General features: G+C 48.3%; 1 protein-coding gene across 2 annotated transcripts in view; it reads left to right on the forward strand.

The window, feature by feature from the left end:
- The window catches only part of PUS7L (pseudouridine synthase 7 like), a 71024-nt gene that overhangs the window by 33203 nt on the left and 15507 nt on the right, over positions 1 to 22314 (forward strand). The gene's annotated exons all lie outside the window — the stretch shown is intronic.

Raw genomic sequence — 22314 nt, forward strand, 5'->3', positions numbered from 1 at the left:
TCCTTTAAAATTAGCTTAAAGGAACACTGCAGTTGGGATGGTGTCTCTAACCCCAACGCTTTGAGAAGTTCTTTTAAAATATACTGCAGTTGTTTCAAACTCTATTGAGTAAAAAGCTAGAGTTATAGAGTTATGAAAAATGGCTTTGATGCCAAGTTCTTAAAGCAACCCACTACTTAACATCTTTCACTGCTATACCCAACCGTGTGTTTCCGCTACAGCAGAACATATGTTTACCTCGGTTCAGTATAAACTGTTAGTTTACCATGTATTAATTTGTAAAACTAATATCCATTGAAACAATTAAAGCACAGAACAAACGCCACCAATTATATTGAATAGGAAACGACATCTGTCGTCCATCTGGGTCCCTGCCCCACCATGGCACAAAAGACAGCAATCATGGTCTCGGATCTCACCTTTGACACTCATACTAATTAACAGTGCTTTCTTCTCTCTCTGTACATCATATCATTAATCTCTTCACATCTCACCACAAGATCACCATTGGTAATGCTTTTATTGCCCCTTGCCTTGATTACTGTACTACGGTTTGTGCCTCCTTAGTCCCAAACACACAAACTCCAACTAGTCCAGAACGCATCTGCTGGTCTCATCTTTAGCCTTTGACTCCATGATCATTTGCACGAGCAAATGCATAACTTCACTGGTTCCCTATCTTGCAAAGAGCCAGATTCGAGCCCCTGTGCTTCGTACCTCGGGCCTACTATGGCACTGGCCCCAAGTTCCTCCTTTAGAAATTTCAGAAGCACATGCTACCAAGATCACTGCAGTCATCGTACAAAAGATTCATCAATCCACCCAAGGATCCCATCGCAAGGGAAAAGCAGCTGCGCCATCTCGGTACACGCCAGCAATCTTCTGAACTCTCGCGTCGCACATCCAGGATTTCAATGATCGCGTAGCCTTCAGGAAAGTGCTGAAACCATGGCTGGACCCACTCACATTTGACCTCTAGGCCTTCTCCCACCATCTGATCTCTTGGGAATCCATGCCTTCCCTCGAAACAAAGGCATATCTTTGCGTATGGTATCATAACAGCGTACCCATTGCATTCTTTAGGTGCCTTCAGTGTTACGCCTTGTGTGTCACGGCAAGAAGCATAAAGTGGCTTCTTTATTTGACTGGAGCCAATGAAGCTCCTGTAACATTGGCTGTATACTGTCACAAGTGGCCTAGCTAGTTTACAAAACATAGACACCGTGCCACCCAGAAAAAGTCGAAGAGTTTTATTTTTCTTTGTGGGCCCTACGGCTGTCCCTTTCTCGCAGTCTCCCTTGGGATCCCTCCCAAGCCCAGGCATCTGCATTCGCAGGTTAGCGGCCAGTAAGTGCTACTATCTAGAGGCTAATCCTATACTGAAGACATTCTCCCTGAAAGCGGGCTCCCCAACTCCCTCAAGGGTTTTCTGACTGACCCTACTCTATCCAGATGTTATTCTCAGAGGTTTGGGAAGTGCTCTGCAGCTGCTCAGTTAGATCTGCCCAAGTCCAGTCGCACCTGTTCTTCGACAGCCCTTTACTTTGTCTCGTCAACTCCTCCCCACCACTGTTCTATCCCTCACATATTGCACTTCACCTTCCTGCTATCTCTGCACCCTTTTAATGTTTCTCCTTTTCTTTCTCTACCCAACTACTACCTCTTATAGATCTACTTCCACCGCTCTCCTGTTAACACTTCTATTTCTACCACTATCACACTGTCAAACGTATCCCAGACACCCCCTACACTGCCTTTCGCACTCAATCGTCCCACACTCACGCACATTCACCCTGCAGAACCTACTTTATACCAGTATCTTTCCACCAGTCTCTTCCACCAGCTGCTGCTCCATCTCTCCTCCTGTTGGTCTTAGTCCTCCTGCATGACTACTGAATTCGCCCAGGTAACCCACCACTTCCCGTTTCCTCTGGTTCTTTTTATCCCTGCCTCTCTCTCCGATTGGTGCCCTTTCCCTTGCCATTCTTGTGCTTCTATCCTCCCTTCAGCCAGGGGTGTTTTGGTGTCAGTAGAGAACAAGCGGATAAGCCATGCCCACTGCTCTGTTGGTCAGTTGCTGTGTCCCATTGACAGAGGCGAGGATTAGTCTGGATCGGGCTTCTACTGTGATCCGCCCCATCGCCAGGGAACCTGTGTGGCATAAATGTGGTGACCAACACAGTGCCGGGGTTCGTCAATGTGAGTATCGCTGGTGCTGTGCCCAGTCACCTGGACCGACTCCTCCATGACCTTTTCGGCAAAAGGACGGTGATCCCCCTAACTGTTGCTGCAGCCTAGACGGAGGGGGCGGAGGCAGCTTTTGACATTGTTTGCAGGTGTGATGTTTCCTGGCCATCCCAGTACACTTTTCCGACCCCTCCTTCCAGGTCTTACCATGCTCATGGGGGAAACCATATGGAGGGACGTCCCGACACCACAGAGGTCCCGAACACACAGGGTCTTGCGGGACTGGCATGGCATCTGCCCTCAAAATGGTGGCCCGTCATGCGCTAGTCAGGAATCCCAAATGACGGCGAACCCAAAGCATTAGAGACCATTTCTGGTTCCCCGCTATTAAGAGCCCAGAAAGGAGGCTCCAAGTCTTTGCATCGGCTGACTTTCAGGAGGTGTGTGGAGGTGCTGCACACCAATACATTGTATTGTCACAGTAAGTTATTCAAGTATAGGGCTTTCTGATGCTTGTTTATCTGCTTAGAATCACATGTTGTGCATATGGTCCGACATCCAGTGGTAACCACAGAGTATTGCATCTTGTCTTTCGGGGACCGAAAGGGGACATCGGTATAGGCATATCTGTAACACTATCCCTATCGTGACGTGTGTAGTACCCAAAATCCCTCACGTGCCGAGGTCCCTCAGATGTTTTTTTTCCGCCCAGATAACTGGTCGCCCTATAGCGAAGCTCTTACTAGAGACATTGTTTATCTTACCGAATTGTTGGTTTATTCCCCGTTAAGTCACTTTACCAATAAGAACATCTTTGACGAAGAATACGGGGGAATCGTCTACGGCTGTGGATTTCGGTGCCTAAGATCCGGCGGCCGGATTTTTCCACGTGGTCGGGCCCTCTGGCTGACCTATACAGTATGGAGAATGGGGTCGGGGTGGCCATATTGTTTAGTATGTCTTTCCTCCTTTCCCCCCTTTTCCCTTTTGGTCTGGTCAACCTTCCCTTTTGCTATGGAAAGGACTCCTTTTAGATTCTGCCCTAAGTGTAGGGTCAGATATCCTTGGACGGACGAACACAGGACGTGTAACACCTGTCTCCCCCTACAGCATGACGAGAAGCGGTGTGCGGCGTGCAAACTCCTTCGGCCCAAGACCTTTAAGGAGCGCCATGTAAAGCGGTGGTATGGCATGTCACGTGTGGAGCCTCCCTCCCCCACCGCCACGCCAGCCGAAAGTGATGGGGGTATTTCGGATGACCAGACGTCCAACTTGGATGTTATAGACCTAGAGGCGGACACTTCTAGGTCTGCCACGCCCGTCCCCGACCCTTCCAGGCTCGACTCTGGTCTTGCTACAGGGACTACACCTGGCGACAGGGGCGTACAAGCGCATGGCACTAAGCACACAACACCTATGCCAATTTCGACGCCTTTGTTGAAAAAGGCGAAAGTGTCTACGGGGCCGCCGAAAACTTCGCCGGTTCCCTCGGATCGTTCAGATCCAAAGCCTTCCCCGCATCCACAGCAGCGTATTGCGACTGGGCAATCAAAACAAATCAAGGGCGCTACTCCTAAATCTGCACGCGTCGAAGTTCGGAAGCCGGATGCTTCGATGATTTCCAAGGCCTCAATAGGCCCGAAAACTACGGTTAGGCCTCTACTCGGAAAACCAACCGCTAGGCCTCCTGGTGCCACGGATGGTATTTCTACTGCCGACAAATCATCAGAGCCTTTGTCTCACGACGATTCGGTGACAATCCAAAGTAGCATCGGAAGAATCGCAGCAGCGGTGGGCCTTATTCCGGTTCCGCCAAAAGTGATGGGTCAAGCCGCAGAAAAGATTTCGGCAGATTTGGGCCGCAATTCTGAAGACACTTTACGCAGATAGCCAAGAGCCTCTCTCCAACAGCCTGAGAGGTTCCTTATGATGCCACAGTGCGGAGATCATCATTTGTCCTCGCGTAGGCCTGTTTGGGTCCTCTAAATGGTCTACAGAAAAGTTTGAGGGTTATATGGATCGGCTGGCGCAGATTATGTGTTCTCCTGATCATCCTTCCCCGAAAAGGGATCGGGTAGACCCTAACCTCCAAATGCAAGAAGTCCAGCCTCATGTTTTCCTACAAGAAGACGTGGTCCATATGGATACATATAGAGACATCTATAATGAAGAAGAGGAAGCTTCTTTTCTCGAAAATTTGAGGAAGATCAACAGGATACGACTGACAACTGGGAGGAAACCCAGCAGGAAGGTCAAGACCCTTGGACAAAGCAAGATCAGGTCACTGATATTTTGTGCCTAGACTCTCCTCCGTCCACTCCAGCACGCCAGGCCTCCCCTGTGGATGACCAAATGGCTTTCAACTCCATGTTGAAAAAAGCAGCTGAATACTTCAAAATTGACACTCAAGAGGCGGTACCTGAGCAGGATTTTGTGGAGGTCACTATTAAGGAAAAACCTCCGGCAAGTCAATCCACCCCCCACCCTCCTTAACGCTGTTAAGAGATGGGTAGCTCCCTCGTTGGTCACACCTGCTCAGACACGGGCTGTGAACCCGAGAGTCGAAAAATTATTTCGGCCTTCTCCCTCCGACCCTCTGTATATAAAAGGGCACGCCATCCCAGACTCACTGGTAGTGACTACCACTCGAAAGAGGGCAAGGGTATCCCTTCCCATGGGAGAATCACCACCGGACAAGGAGTCTTAAAGGTTGTATGACCTGGGCAAACTGTCACATCGGCAGCTGCATACACCAATCGGGTTGCTAATAATACTATGCTATTAGCAAGCTTTGCTGATGCCCAATGGAACTTGCTCCAGGAAGGCCTCCAGGAGGTTCCTGAACCCGCCAGGACAAAGCTTCTTGCCATTGTTGCGGAGGGAAGACTTGTTAACCAGAATGTGGCGAAGAACACCCTGGACACTGCAGAAACAGCAGGCAGGTCTCTTGCACAAGGGACTCTTCTGAAAAGACACGCATGGCTGCGTACATCGGGATTTAGACCTGAGACTCAGGCCTCCCTCATTAATAAACCCATTGAGGACACTAACCTCTTCGGGAAAGCAGTGGATGAAGCGTTGGAGATAGCCAAGAAGGAGCATGAGACTATAAGGTCTCTGCACCAATTTACACAGAAACCCTCATCCCAGAGGGGTAATAACTCTCAGCGGTCCTTTCGAGGGCAAGCCCGTGCTGGTCAAAACAACTACGACACGGGTAACTTCAACACAAATCAAACATCTGGAAGCCCCACTTACTACCCCTCAAGGGGTCAGAAACACAGCAAAGGTAGAGGCAGAGGCCCCAATCCCAGAGGAGCCACAGCCTCTGGTCAGAAATGACCACCAGGTCCATGTCCCCTCCCATGTCTCCCCGGTCAGGGGCGATTAACATCTTTCCTCAAAGCATGGGAGGGGATAACTTCCGACCAGTGGGTCTAAAAGACGGTCGCCCATTGTTATTGCGTGGAATTCGCCCGACCTCCACAGTTTAGACCGCCACGCTCACGGTGCCTTTCACCGAACCATCTGGAGATCCTGATCCAAGAGGTGGAAGCACTGCTGGGAAAGAACGCCATAGAAGCCATGCCTATTCTTCAGGTAAACAAGGGTATTTATTCATTGTACTTCCTTGTACCCAAAAAGGAACTCACCATGCGTCCTGTTCTGGATCTGCGCCCAGCGAGCAAATTTATAAAACCCCAGAAGTTTTGCATGGTAACACTGCAGGAGGGTGAGCCCATTGCTGCAACAGGGGGACTTCATGGCAACATTGGACATGAAAGATGCATACTTTCATATTTCAATGTTGCAAGCGCACAGAAAATATCTAAGGTTCATGATCCAGGACAAACACTACCAATTCAAGGTACTCCCCTTCGGCATTGCCTCGGCGCCAAGGGTGTTTACCAAAGTCCTGGCAGTGGCAGCAGCACACCTGCGCAGACCATCAGTCCCAGTTTACCCTTACCTCGACGACTGGCTCATTACGGGGGACTCATTCGAGGCTTGTTTTTCGAACACCCAAAAAACAGTAGATCTCCTCTTCAGCCTTGGTTTTTCAATCAACGAAAAGAAATCCAGCTTAGTCCCCAGCCAAGTAAAACAATTTCTGGGAGCGCTAATTCAGATGGAAGACTGTCTTGTCTTCCCCTCCAGCGAGAGGGTTCAGAACATGCTCTCTCAGATTCTAGGTGATGGTACGCAAAGCCATGCATTTGCTAGGGATGATGGCGTCATGTATATACGCATGCGTCCCATGCAAGAGTAGCTCAACAGCCAGTGGTGTCAAGCCAGCGGACAATGGGAAGATCTGGTAGTTGTCTTGCCAGCCCTTGTTCTCTCGCTGCAGTGGTGGTCAAGAGAAAACCTCTTGAAGGGGAAGACCTTCACCACCCCTGCAGTGGAAGCCACTCTCACTACAGACGCATCTCTCACGGGGCGGGGGGCTCACCTGCTTCAGCAGACAGCACACAGATTGTGGTCCCCTCAAGTAGCGTCCAACCATATAAACCAATTGGAGCTACTAGCAGTGTTCAAAGCATTGAAAGCCTTTCAGATGCAACTGCAAGGGAAGACAAGTGCTGATCCTAACCGACAGCACTACAGCAATGTATTACCTGAACAAACAGGGGGGCACTCACTCTCCAGGGCTATCCAAGCTGTCCCAAAACATTTGGATATGGGCTCTCAAACTCAAGATGTTTTTGTTGTCCCAATATGTTCCAGGGGAACTCAACCTTCTGGCAGACGTACTCAGCAGAGATTTTCCTCTGCCAGAAGACTACGAATGGCGACGGCACGAAGACATTGTGTCCAACGTCTTCGCAGAATGGGGTTTCCCAGAGATCGACCTGTTCGCTACTCAGGAGAACGCCCAATGCCTAGACTACACCTCCAGGTACCCCCAGAACCGATCCAAGGGGAGCGGTCTCTGAATAACTTGGTCGGGGAAATTTGTCTACGCTTTTCCCCCACCCAACTCCCCTTCTCAATAAGATAGTGCACAAGATGCACCAGGAATCAGTTACCAGGATACTGGTGGCCCCCATGTGGGCCCGCCAACCCTGGTTCGCTCATCTGATGGAAATGTCCCTCTCCTCACCAGTCAAGCTGCCCTGCCCGTACAACATGTCTCAGGACAGGGGGGAGACCCTACACCCATGCCCACAAACTCTGAACCTAGCAACCTGGCTCCTGAGATCATAGAGTTTCGACACCTGCAACTCCCTCAGAGATGCATGGACATACTCAGGGAAGCGAGGAAACCTAATACACATTATTGCTATGCCAGCAAATGGAAACGTTTTGTCATCTGGTGCAATTCCAAGGGCGTCAATCCCATCGATTGCTCACCCTCACACATTGTGTTGTATATAACCCACCTGTTGGACTCTGGGTTAGTCTTCAATTCCCTAAAGGTTCATCTGGCTGCTCTGTCAGCCTACACCACATTGCAGCAAAAGGTATTGTGGTGGAAGATACCAGTGATTAAAGCCTCATGGAAGGGGTTAAGAGGATTTATCCTCCCATCTCTCACCCAGCCCCTGGATGGGATCTGAATGTGGTTTTAACCAGGCTCATGGGAGCTCCTTTCGAGCCTATACATAAAGCAAGTCTGAAAGACCTGACTTATAAGACAGCCTTCCTAGTGGCTATCACCTTTATCAGATGGGTTAGCGAACTACAGGCTCTTTCTGTTTTAGACCCCTTTGTGACAGTCCACAAAGATAAGTTAATTCTGCGCACACATCCCAGGTTTGCTCCTAAATTAATTTCGAAGTTCCATGTGAATCAGTCAATCGAACTACCCACTTTCTTCCAGAACCCTACTAACATGGCCGAAATAAGCCTTCACACACTAGATGTGTGCAGGGCAGTCATGTTTTATCTGGAAAGAACTAAACCACTAAGGAAGACTAAACAATTCTTTGTTTCAGTGGCGGCTGGTAGAGAAGCGGATCCTGTCTCTAAATTAGCTATCTCAAGGTGGATTGTCAAATGCATCACACTATGTTACACTCTTGCTAAGAGAGAACTGCCCTTCAAAACTAGAGCACACTCTCCTCGAGGCACTGGGGCATCCATAGCATTCATTGCAAATGTTCCTCTTGAGTCCATTTGCAAAGCGGCAACCTGGAGTTCTGTACACACCTTTATAAACACTATTGCCTAGACACTCATTCTAGGTCTGATTCTCAGGTGGGACAAGCAGTACTAAGACATCTTTTCTCTACTGTTCCTTCTCACAACCCACCTCCAACTCCGGGTACTGCTCGCTAGTCTATGCACTGCATGTGATTCTAAGCAGATTAACAAGCATCAGAAGACATGCATTACTCAACGTAATAGCATTTCTGATGATTGTATCTGCTTAGATTCACATGCGCCCTCCCTACCTCCCCGCTCGGGGTGGAAGGAACATAGACGTCTTTCTACTTTCTCTCTTTATGTACTCACTCACTATAGCTTTGGGCTCCCTCATGGCAGAAAAAATACAATCGGAGGGACCTCGGCGCGTAAGGGATTTTGGGTACTACACACGTCATGATAGGGATAGTGTTACAGAGGCGCCTATGCCGACATCCCCTTTCAGTCCCCGAAAGACAAGATGCAATACTCCGCGGTTACCACTGGATGTCGGACCATATGCACAGCATGTGAATCTAAGCAGATACAATCATCAGAAATGTTATTACGGTGAGTAATGCATGTCATGTTTTTATAGTTAGGTTCTTTTTACTTTCACAGTTTGTTTAAAGGCAAATACAATCTAGTGGGATAACCACATAAAGGACGGTTTTCATCTCGGTGTGAAATGCTGTTTTCTATCTTGCTTCTTGATCCTGCCATCCTCGCCTGTTCAAACTTCATAGCCCGGTCTGCCTTCAACAAAGGTAAGACCTTATATATGTGCATTCATTTTCCATCTGTGGATGCTCCCTTAATTTCCCTTCACAACACTTACCCGTACCTTTCTTCCTGCAGCCTGGTGTCGAATTCTACCTACCCCACCACTGTATGGTGCCCAAGATATCTTTTAAGATCCTTCTCCATCGACCAGGCAGGCATATCGGATTCTGCTGGTGATCCCAACTTTCCCATATTTGCAGGAATCACTAGCATAACCCGGTAGTCTGTTCATCTTCACCATACCAACCCTGCTACGGATGCCCCTGCATTCAGGTACAAGCAGTTGGTGACAGGGGAAAATCGAAAAGGCCCACCTTTTCACACCTTTACCATTGACCATAGTATTTACATATTGTATTCAATTACAGGGGAGCAACTGTGCTTTCCTTCTATACAATAAATATAGTGACAAGAAATGTGGCCACTTGATATGGCAGTAAAAATAGTCAGACTGTCCGCTGAAAGTTCGCATGGAGCACCACCAGCAAGATTCCCATGGAAAACCACTGATGCTATTTCATACAATCTGGAATTTGGTTGATGGTAAATTTAGTGGTATTTAGCAAACTTGTAATGACATGCCCCAAGTCAAGCTGGCACATATTGTCGAGACCACACGTATCCATAGGGTTTCAGCTACACTTTCCACCAAAGCATTGCTGCAGTTGAAATTATCCAACAGCAAAGTCAACAATGGCAAAACCTCTTAAGTCACCAAATAAAAGCCAGGCAAAGGAGCGGGTACGCTAAAATGCATATGTGTTGGTTCTACACTTCTCATAATGCCCAACATGTGGCTACTCTACAGCTGTAAGTTGTCAGGGAAAAGGAAGGCACTGATCCAAGAGTAGACGCCATAAAAGAGTCTGCTCAAGGTGAGATTAAATGTCGAACAATTGATCCGAATTGTCTCGGGAGGATAGCTCAGGGGCAACATGCTCCCTTTGGAAGCAAGATGACACAGAGCAATACAGGTTCGATCCCCGGGTCCATGCTTAGAAACCTCTGGGTATTAAGTGCATTATAAATAACCTATCATATCATATATCACAGTTTGGATAGACCTGGGTGCTTTATTCAAAGTATTTACCACCCACACTTCAAAATACCAAAACATAAATTGTCATTTTAATAGTATACAATAACTAAAACTGAATCACATGTAGATAAGCATGTAGTCTCACACCCTGAAAACGATACCAGACAACAAATATTGTCCCCCGATTCGACAAACAACAAAGTCTATACACAGGAACAAAATAATCACATTTACATAAGTTACATAAAACCGTACACTGTAAATTGTCATAGCTAGCACCCCATTTTTTTTAATCACAAGATTATTACTATTATTTCTTATTGCCTGGCACAATACATATTGTACAATTTACGTATTTCTTCAAAGCACAAAGAAACAGTCGACACACTGTTTTGGCCTCAGAAGAGCAGTTTATGTGCACCCAGTATGGACGGCCTTCATCAGGACAAAAAGGATGTTGTTTAGATGGGCAGATCCTGTGATAGTGAATCCCTTAGGTGGGCTGTCTTGGAGAGGAACGAGAGAGGATCGATGGAGGTCACAGGCTGTCAGCTCTGAGGGCAACCCAACACCATCTTCAATGCTCGTTGAAGGCAGCCTGCATGCCCTCTGAACCATCCAATGCAAGTACCATCGACAAGGTAAGCCCTGCCGGGCTTAGGCATGTCAAATTAAGGCATCGTGCCATCCTAATAACGGCTGCCGCCATTTTCAACCTTGCTGCATTGAAAATGCTGCCTCGTCTTCCTGCCTGCATTTTGCTGATTGTCCGCCTTTTTCATCAATTGGCCAATATCGGGGAGCCGGCAAGTGAAGCCGGCCCCCCACTAAGGCCCACACCAAGGCCTTCTCCTGTCCGACTGGAGTGCCGCCAAACCCCTTCTTCCCTCCAGTCCCCTCTGGTTACTCCCGTCACTGCTCTGACTTTGGCTCTATCCATTCTTCCAATCGTTCGTCAGCAGCACCACCTACAACTACTACAACAACAAGGTAAGCATTGCAGCCACTCTCTTGCCCTGGCTGCACGCCCCGCATCCTGACTCCTACCGTCTAGAAGGAACCACTATGATACCCCCTCCTATGGCCATGTCCTTTCTTACTGGGTGACTGCTGCTTCACTCCGTGCCAGCAGATCCTTTGTCGGCTCCTGCCTGCATTTCGTTCACCAGGACATGAGACTGCCTGTTCTCGCTCTTTCCATGTTTCTCCCCTGACTTTTCTCTCAAAGCCCCGATTCCCCTAACGCTCATAGCATCTCAATTTTACCTTTTTCGCACTGTTGCCTGCATCAACCCAACGCCGCACCTCCCTCTGTGAATCTTTCAGCCTTGCTGTTATTGTGGACATCTTCACCATATAAACTTTCACTCCGTTACACTATGCCGCAGCAGCCTATCTAACTGCTCAATTCCTCTACATCTGCTGCATAGGCCTGGCACTGCTTACCTTGACTCTGCCAACTCTTTCTGTTTGATGCCTGCCACTGAACTCTCACCTATTCTGTTCCCTTTTATTCGTCTATACTGCACTTTTTCAATGGTTGTGATTCTTGCTGTTATTATCTGTGCAATAGGAGATGTGGAGTTTCAATCTTACTCTGCCACCCCACTGTCGCCATTTTGCTTACCTGCTGCTGTTCTTTTGATGTGGCCTCCCGCATCAAGAGGTGGGCCTTCCAAATCGTATCCCCTTGGTGTGGTGGCCATGTCTACCTGTCTATGCCTTCCTGTTATTCCCCTCCTTCACCTTGAGAGAAAGCTTCCCAATTTTTGCCCACCCTGTCTCCTCTTGTCCAACCTCTTCTGGTTCGTACCCGTTTACCTTTTTTCAAATGTCCACCTCCAATCTAGCCTTGATCCCTCCTAACCTCCCTACACGTCCTCTCCACCCCCCACCACATTCATGTTCAGAACCTGCACATTCTGAATTGTCAAAAGGCCTAGTAGGATCACCTTATTTTTCCTTGTTTTGCTTGTCCTCAGCCCTTCCTCCCTGTCCAATCACTCCCAACCCCCCCTCTCCCTTTCCTATATTCATGTTCCGCACTTGCACGTTCCGAATGTCTGAAAACCTAGAAGGATAATTTTACTTTTGTTTTCCCCCCATGTTCCCTACCCTTTGTCTTGATGCGCCTTGAAACACCATTTGGCTGTATAGGTGCATTACAAATAACCAATAAATAAATAAAATTTTAAAAAGTTCGAACTCCAATCAAATTTGAGTGGGATAGGGACACTCTCTGGTCATCCCTTCCTCTTGGTAAGAGATACGGTAGTAAATTCATGTGTCTTGCATGTAACGTTGTGTCAGGCATGTAGTAGCTCAAGATTCTGCGGTCATGCAAGTGTGATGCACTCCAGCTGCTGTGAGACAGGCGTAGGTTCTATATGGAAATATCTAAAAACGACTAGAATATTAACCCATATGGACTGAAAAGATATATAGTGCCCATCTTTGTACTTTTAAAATGTCCAAAATAAATGGTTATACCGCTCTTAAAATAAGTAATACCCACCTACACAATCTCCCACATGCCCCCCATTCAGCCAACCCCCCTCCAAGCAGTTGTTGCCTATTTTGCAATGCCAACCTTCCTTCTAGGAAACCCTCCGTCAGCCCAGAATAGTCAGCAAAGGCCCATGAGTACCACCAAGCAACCCACAACCTCCACCCAAGTGGCAGCTGCATTTTCATTTGGTCTGTATTTTTGAGGAGTGATATTTTTTACTTTTCTATTATTTAAAACCATACTGGTCAGTCAATATTTCTACTCAATTCCGAACGGTAGTCACTGGATAAAGACCCAATGTTCTTTAATATTTCTATGGTTCTGGTGGATGGTTTGCAGGTTAATCATTCATCTCTGACACTGGGCCAGGCTTTAATTTGCAAGTTCAAAGCCTGGCATGGCTGATCCAGCCGTCATTCTTATGGGGTCTTTACAGCGTAGAGACAGCACAGTGGGGGCAGCCCGTACGAGACAGAGTGATTTGGAGTGTCTTCCTCCCGTGACTAACGGATATCTGGTAAGCCGCACATTGGGCTCGGTGTTGCTCCTTTTGCTTTTACTTTGAAGTTTTGAAAGCAGAAGTCGGTGCACGGCTAGAACGTGGGCTAGACAGAGTGGTCTAGCGATTTTTTTCACGCTTACCTCCCCAGAGGGTAGGTTGTCTGGATTATGTTAATGGTACCTTCTTATTACTCATCACATGCATGTGGCAACTTGGTGACCCGTGGGGCACTACACTAGTGTTTGAGTACGCGAGTGCGAGCTCTATGCCATTTTTCTTTGGTTTCACGCAGGTCTCTTATCTTATGATAAACAACACAGATCCTCAACTAACGGTGACAGAGTCTTGATTAGTCACGCAGTATTTACTCGACGTGCACCGAGAATTTTTTCAGTCACGGAACTTGGCAGTCACTTCGGGGAGGATAAAAAAATAATTAATACCCCCTGTAGTGTCAGATGAATAGTGAATTGTTGTGTTGGGCTTACACCAGTTCTTTTGTCTTCTTCTCTTGGTTACACAGAATGTGTTTAAATGTCTGCAATAGAGATGTTCTCCTCATCACCGAAACTTGGCAATATTTGCATTGGCAAGACTGATACCGGTGAGTCTTACTAAGGTCCTTGTAAATTGATTTGAGATATATTATTAACTCAGATCTCTTTTCTCGTTTTTCTCCTTTTCTGTTCTCTGGCTCTATCCCCCCTCCCCTTCCTTTTTCAGCGGGTTGTGCATACTAAAGGTCTTCATTTACTTGGAAGCAACCCCAACGTTGAGATATACTTCACCTTCTTTGGCAGTTCAAACAACGTGTCTTGGATTATGTTTGTACATTATGTATAGTGGGTATTGTTGTGGATGCCCTAATGAAGTTCATACAATTTGTTCTAAATGTATATGAATGAAACATGTGGGGCATATGAGCACTCAAGTTATAAGGTGCGGTTCATTGACCAATTTAGTGGTTCCAGTCACCCTAGTAGCAGTTTCGAAGGGTAGACAATTAACTGACAGGTGATTAACAAAGAATTGTGGTTGTTTGGAGGTGCTACCTACCAAAGCGTAACTATACACCAGGGATTGATTTTTTTGTTGCTCTGTTTAGATTTGTATAGGCAGGAGTTTTATGGTTGTATAGGTGACACCTAGGCAGGTTGGTGCTGTTTTGTATCAGTTTTTTTTTATATATTTCATTTAAAACTGATTAGAATTGGTATAGTGGTTTTATATTTGATGTTTTAGTAAATGTGCACTATGTTTTACACTTTTTAAGATGTTTACATTTCATTTTAAGATAATTGTACATTGTGTTTTTTTTCCTGAATAAAATTGTACTTTGTTATATTCGTTCTTCAAAACCTCGGACTCGGTCCTTATTTGGACCGAGAGTGGGAGTATAGGTAGAGCTCGAAGAGGAGATAGACAATTGTTTCCTTTTTTGTCTGGTATTGTCCATAAGGCTTCAATAGGAGTGTACAACAGGTGTCTTTAAACTACTCCGTTGGTCTCTTATAGTTATTAGTAGTCTGTACAGCGAATACCATAAAATGGGGGTAATACTAAAGCCTATGTTACAACTCTTAGAAACAGGAGAAATCCATCATGAAGCCCTTTAAAAAATGAGGCTGATAATCCATATGCTAGAACGTACTATCAGCCAAATGCCTCAGTAGCAGACACCATGGCATCCCTGTGATAGCAGCCAAGCCTCCTAGCTACCCCTTAACACTGACCACTGTCAATTACATTCCCAAACCTGTAACCAGCGTACCCCAGTACCCTATTTAGCCGTTGCCTATTTTATCCTGGTAATCTACCCTTCAGTACTTGGTGAATCATTCAAGTGCAAGTTGGAAGGAAAGGCCTATGCCTCAAACCCGAGCACCGTACAGCTTACCGATTGTACATGTGGCCTTCCATAGCCACAACACCAACCAAGATCTGAGTATTCTGCCTTGCACGGCTGGCACTTTTGCTCAGCTCGGGAATGGCCTCACTCTACTCTGGTGTACATGCCACCACCTGTACCCTTGCCCCACACCCATCCTACCTAAAGTCCCCCCCTTCCCATCATCCCCCACACGACCAACAGACACATTATCCACCACTACATCCAGCGCCTTAGGCCAAACAGGACCCACTAACCCGTGCCTAGGTACGACTTGTCGCAAGCCTTAGTGCGAGAACAGTAATCCTACAACCTACTACTGTACCCATTCTAGGGACCTCAAGACAATTGAGATTATCATCACGAATCTGCATGAACCACTACCGCTGCCAACCCACTGACCCTCCACCCACCACTTTGTCCACCCAAAAGCAAGCCCAGGATTCACACCGCCTAATGAATCCATCGCTTCTGTCCCCGCCACCCATCCCTTAGATCCTACAGCCCGCACTACTGACCCCTAACTCCAGCCTCAAAGGCGCACTGATATATGCCTGCTTGCTAGGAGGTCACGCTGTCGACATCCACGACCTACTCTTCAACCAACATCAAGACTTCCTAGTTATCACGGAAACCTGGTTACACCCTGCATCAGGCCCTTCCCTCGCTCTAGCTATCCCACCTGACTTTACAATCTTTAGAGCAGACCGCCAGGACTCCCTGGAGGTGGTGTAGCCCTAATAGCCAAATCCACACTGCAGTTTAGACCATGCCTTCAAGACCTGTTGCATGGATACCAACGCCTTCTACTAAAACCTACGAATGACCCTAAAACTACAATCAACGTTCTTACCATCTATAGACAATCTGACATCCCTCTGCTCATCGGCACCCTCCTTAAACCTAACACTAAATTAATTATCCTAGGAGACATCATCCTTGGATACAATGATAAACTGGACCAGAAAGCTACCACGTTCTCTGCGGCCCTTATATACGTACTATAGATAGATGTCACCCTTGTGACCGGTAAAAACATGTTTTTTTCTGCAAAACAGCACCATCTGTTGGACGTAAAAGCAACACATGCTATTTTACGATTCCATTTCAAAGTTTCCGATTTAGAATGGCTGAAATACGTGCTGAGGAAGCAGCAGAGCGACGTGCAGCCAGACCTTAGGATGCACGGTTGCGAGCACGGCGACTGCATTCTGCAACTTCAGATCTGCTTCGTTCTCAACAGAATGAATGTGACACGCTGAGAGTGGCTAAAAGACGTCATCGAGAAACAGCAGATCAGCGTCAAACACGACTCCGTGCTCGGCAATCGCGCAATTATAATCGCCTTGCATTCCGGTACAACCCAACTGATGATTATAGTTTGAGCCAGCATGTTCTCATCGGCACCATGACTGGAGTGTGTCCTTATTGCAAGGCTCTGAAATTTAATGGAGCAACGAAAGGAATGTGTTGCGCCACCGGGAATATTAAACTGCCTCAACTTGGAGAATCGCCAGAGCCAGACTGAGCCACAGCAATGCATGGCCGGGGACAGCTAGTGTAAGAATAATGGTCAAATCTATCTCTGAAGTTTCCTGGATGGATCAACACCTAATATGTTTTGATATCCTAACCACAAAGCTTCAGGCTTCTCCTGAAACTAGCCTGTGTCCAATTTCTATTTGTAAACTAACAGCAGAAAATCTTGTGCTCATTCTTGTAGACCCTCTCAAGACCTACCCAACGACTGACAGCAGCATATGATATGATGTGTTATTTATAAAGCACTTAATACATAGATGTTTCTAAGCGTAGACCCAGGGATCGAACCTGTGGTGCTCCGCGTCGCATTGCTTCCTAGGCGAGCACGTTGCCCCTGAGTTATCCTCCCGAGACTATCCACCTTCTACCATAATTGCTTCATATCAACTATCGACTCAGTAGCCCCATTCTTCTAAAACGCCTCACGAGCCAACTTCTGGTTTGATGAAGAGCTCACCCTCCTGCGCCGTAATAAAAGAGCAGTGCAACACCTCCACAAAAAGAATCTGTCCACTACCACAACTGAAACCCTTTTGGCAGCTATTAAAACCTACAAGTCAGCTGTGATATCACATAAATCCAATTCCTTTAATACTTGCATCAATAACGCGTCTTCCAACACCAAAGAACTATTTTCTATACTCATAGAATTAAGAATCTCCTGTCCCCTCAGCTGCTTCTGTTAACACTGACAAAACCTGGTGCACTACTATTCAAAACGCCCTAGCACATAAAATCCTCACCTTACAAGAAAAAATACTGAATAAAAGAAAACTACTGTCTGTCAAAAGTATGCCCGCTATCACCCTGACGCCACTACTAATAACACCGTCACACAATTCAAATGTAACTCTGTATCACAGGACCAGGTCCAGGCCACTATCATGACCTTGAAACCGTCCAATTGCAAAGGTCACAGCTTCCCTGCCCGTCTGGTCGAACTGTGTGCTCCTGCCTTAGTACCCTAATACACCAATTTTCCTCAGCACATATCACATGCGCCGCATCGATAAACATGAGGATCTGTAACACTAAGCAAATATCATTTATTCTCTTCCTTTTTAACTATAATGCACATTGTAAGCACAGAGTCTGGCATGTTTATTTCATCTGTAACACAAATCAACTGCCAACTGCATTTTTATGTTTGTAACCATTGTTTATTATTCAAGCAAAAGCGCCCACATACCTACAGGTTAGGTGCGCTCTATAAATAAACTAAACCCATTCTCAGCGACTTTATTAATGCCTCTTTCCCCACCAACTCAGTCCACTACTTAAGAAACCATCCCGGATCCTTCCATCCCCTCTCACTACTGCCCCATTATCACTGTGCCATTCCTATTGAAAATAGTGGATAGAATATTCTATAACCAAATCCAAGATTATTTGGAAGGCCACCACTTACTTAGAGCTAGGCAATCGGGTTTCCGGCCTAAACATAGCACCGAAACAGCTCTACTAGATTTCAAAATCCAGATGGATACATTCGTGATTCCAGCAACATGGGTATTCTCCTCCTTCTCGCCTTGTCAGCTGCATTTGACCTGGTAGACCATGACAAGTTGTGCTCTGCTCTGATAGAACATTTCAACTTCTCCCCAGAAGCCACCTTGTGGATTAAGTCCTTCTTGTCGGAACGCACTTATAGAGGCCCTCATTACGACCCTGGCGGAAATTGACTGACCGGACCGCAACAGCGTAAATAGCGTTTCCGCCATTGCACGAAGGAGCAAAGAGCGGTCCATTCCGACCCATCGGGCACGAGCACCACGCCATGGCGGAAGTGCAAAGTCCGCGATGGCGCAAATGGCCCCAAAACGGCCCACAGCGCCGCCGTACGTCGCCCTAGGTGCAATACCGCCACCCATCACAGCGGCCACCGCAGAGTGCGCCTACCGGAAAGTACGGTGACCGGAAAAATACGGAAACGGAAGTAAAAACATGGGCCCGGAACGGGAAACAACCCGCCGTACACCTATAAAACCACTAAAACCAGACTACCACTAAAAACACAACCCTGAGACACACCCCAACCCGTCATCCACCCTAGCGAAACCAAGAAAAATGGGAAAAGCAGCGAAGAAAGCGTGCGACCGCAAGCGGCAGGTCCACTTCTCCCGCGAGGAACTCACCGTGCTAACAGAGACCCTCCAGGAGAATGCTGCCGTCGTCTTCTCCACGCAAATGACCAGGACGGCACTTGCGAACAAGAAGGCCATATGGGCTCTGGTAGCACAGCGGGTAAGCGCGGTGGGGACAGCACCCCGCACACCACAACAATGCCGAAAGCGGTGGGACGACCTGCGGATACGCGTCCGCAGCATACTCTCTGCCAACCGCAACATTGCCACAGCCACCGGGGGAGGTCCTGAATCACCCATCAAGTTGACCCCCTGGGAAGAAATCTGTGCCTCCACCATCGGAATGGAGAGCATAGAGGGAGTCGGAGGGATGGAGAAAGGAGTGCAGACATCAGAAGATTCAGGTAGGTGGGCCAGATAAAACAATGCTAAAACCACAAAGTCCAATCATGTGAAGTACCATGTGTCCACATAGTGCAACAGAAACACATGACCAGGAGAACGTCCACACACATCGCCCTCATAGCGCACCTTAAAACCACAATAAATATATAAATAATTAAAAACCCCTAAAACACCCACCACACGTCCAGCAGGCACACCCTAACTGCAGGCTGCAAAACAACTGCACCCTCACCCCACACACAAATGAAAGCACCTCTAAGGCCCCGACCCAAATCACCCTCATGTACCACCCCAATGCATGTGATACAATGCCATTCCAATACCCACAGACCCATTATTAACCCTCGCCCTCCTTTACTCCACCACAGGGTCCGATCCAAACGACGAGCTCCAGGACACCCCTACCAGCACACCTGCAAAGAGGGCCAAGACCAACGGCCAAAGACCCTCCACCTCAGCTGCACGCATCAAGACACGGCAGCAGCACAAATCAGGTGGCAGCACAGAGGAGGGAACATCAACAGGCACCCCAGCAGCCAGCATGCCCACAACACCACCACCACAGGTACCCCCAACGGATGCCACAGAAGGCACTGGCTCTGGTGGCAGCAGCACCATAGGTGACACCCCAATGATGGCAGCATGCTCCGACACAGAAGACGGGGATGTCGATGTACGATCCATCCATGACCTGTCCCAATCCCCCTGTCTGTCCCATCCCGTACAACATGAGAATACCACGCAGGGGCACCCACAAGACGACGACTGGCCATCCCCCCCAAGCCCTGTGGCAAGGCAACATGAGGTCAACAGCCCCTCTGTGACCCCCCCGCAAATGGCCATGGCCCAGCAGAGGCAACAGTCCCTCGACAAGTTAATCGGGCAACAGCAGCAACTGGCCACGCTCCTCAAGGACCATGCCGATGAATGTGGGGGCACTAAGGCAGACATAGAAACATCAACTGAGACACTCAGGGCAGAAATGGAGAGAGGTACAGAGACACTAAGGGCACAAATTGAGAGTAGCACCGAGAGCCTGAGAGTCCAAATGGAGAAAAGCACCGATAGCCTGAGAGTCCAAATGGAGAGAAGCACCGAGAGCCTGAGGGGGGAACTGCATGCGACGTCCAAAGACGTATGTGCCGAACTTGCTGCAGTGCGCCGTGTGCTCACGGAGCTCTCACAAACCCTTAGGGACATGCATGGACGTGAGCAGGCAGAGACATCTTCCGTTGCTAGTTCCGTCCAGGGCAGCCCCCAACGTAGATCTGGGAGGAACCTGCGCTCCACAGGCAGGGGTGCCCCAGACACCCGCAGAGGGGGCTTGCAATAGCGACAGTCCACTGACAATGAGCATCTTTGAACACTGGTGTTAGGGGGGGAGGTAGGAGGGTGGAGGGGGTGTGTTGGGCTCACTTGGGTGGCGGGTCGATAGGGTGTTCAACATGATATCACATATGCCATAAACAAGTGCACGATCAACCAATGAGATGTGTCGACAATGATCATTATGTACTAGGCCATCCTAGGCGTATAGTCCAGATTGTGCATGTACCAGACACACACAGTGCCACGAGTCCCGTGTCATGTATCAGCCACCAGGCGTGAGTGCTAGAAGCATGCATCAATGACATGCTGACGAATGTCACGGCCCTCCGGTGCCTCGCAGACTCCTTGAGGTGCTGCCACTTCCCCACCCTCATCATGACCATCATCAGGTGCTTGCTGTTCAGCGTCTGGGGGCATGGGCACATTTCTACGTACGCACATGTTGTGGAGCATGACACATGCCATCACCATCTTTGCAACCTTCTCATGGCGGTACAGGAGTGCCCCGCCAGACCTGCTGAGGCAGCGGAAACGAGTCTTCAGTAGGCCGAATGCCTGTTCAATGACTACACGGGTACGTGAGTGGGCATGGTTGTAGTCCTCCTCATGCTGGTCCCGTGGGTTCCGGACTGGGGTAAGGAGCCATCTCTTCAGTGGATACCCAGCATCACCTGTATGTGGACGATAAACGTATGATGTGGAATGCCATAGCTACGTACGCACACCCCCCCCCCCCCCCTTCCTGCCAGGTCATTGCCGCATCACATACCCCACATCATCATGCATGAAAAGAGACTCACCGAGTAGCCAGGATCTGTTCCCTGCGTGTCGCTCCATGTAGCGTGGTATAGTAGAGTTCCTCAAGACCATAGAATCATGGGTTGATCCAGGGAATCTGGCACAACAATGTGTAATGATCCTGTTGGAGTCACACACCATCTGTACATTCAGGGAATGAAATTGTTTTCGGTTGCGGTACTGGGCCTCCATGGCATGTGGGACGACCAATTCCACATGGGTGCAGTCGATGGCACCGATGCAACCCGGTATGCCGGCAAGTGCATGGAATCCCACTTTAGTGTTGGTAATGTCCTGCTCCGAGCGTGGTAGAGAGATGTAGTCGTCTGCGTGCTTCAGGAGGGCATCGAGCACTTGCAATAGTGTCCGTGAGAACAGTGGCTGAGAAATGCCATGCAACTGTCCGACTGTGTGCTGGTAGGTGCCCGTGGCCAGGAAGTGGAGTACAGACACCACCTTCAGTAGGGGTGGGATGGCGGTTGGGCTGTCTATCATGCTGACAAGGTCAGCCTGTGTCATGTCCACTATTGCGGCTATGGTGTCCCGGTCCAAACGGTAGAGGGTGTGGATCTGCTCATCAGTGAGGTTGAACGGATGTGCTCGGAGGCGTGGGATTGCGGGCTGCCTGCGTGGTGGTAGTGGCTGTGCTGGCGGCCCTTGCGGGCCCTGCCTTGGCCTCCTCCTCCTCCTGCGTCTCCTCCGTGCGGCCGGTTGTAGTTGGTGTTCGTCTTCTTCTTGGAGTTGGAGTACTTGCAGTGCTATCAGGTCCCCCAGGGCCAACATCGCGAGTCCTGCCGGTAGCATTTCGGAGTGGGTGTGGTTGTGGGAGGAGTCTGGGTGTGCACTTTATGTGTTTTCTGGCTGTATGGCCTCCACCTGTGTTGATTCATTCCACCTGTGCAAGCTGCTCTCCCCTTTGGGCGAGCACGTCCCGCACACAAGGCTGCTAATTGAGGAACGGCATCTTGCTATTGCCATCATGTATTTGTACCCGATGGCCGGGTAACATTTGTTGATATGTACATTCGGCTATGGTCCCATTGTTTCACATACAATCTTTGCAGTCGCGAACAGACTTGTGATGGGTCAGTGGAACGTAGTACTCGAGTAACGGTGGGC

This window comes from Ambystoma mexicanum, chromosome 12 (assembly GCF_040938575.1).
Source record: "Ambystoma mexicanum isolate Mex_15411 chromosome 12, UKY_AmexF1_1, whole genome shotgun sequence".
Lineage (NCBI taxonomy): Eukaryota > Metazoa > Chordata > Amphibia > Caudata > Ambystomatidae > Ambystoma > Ambystoma mexicanum.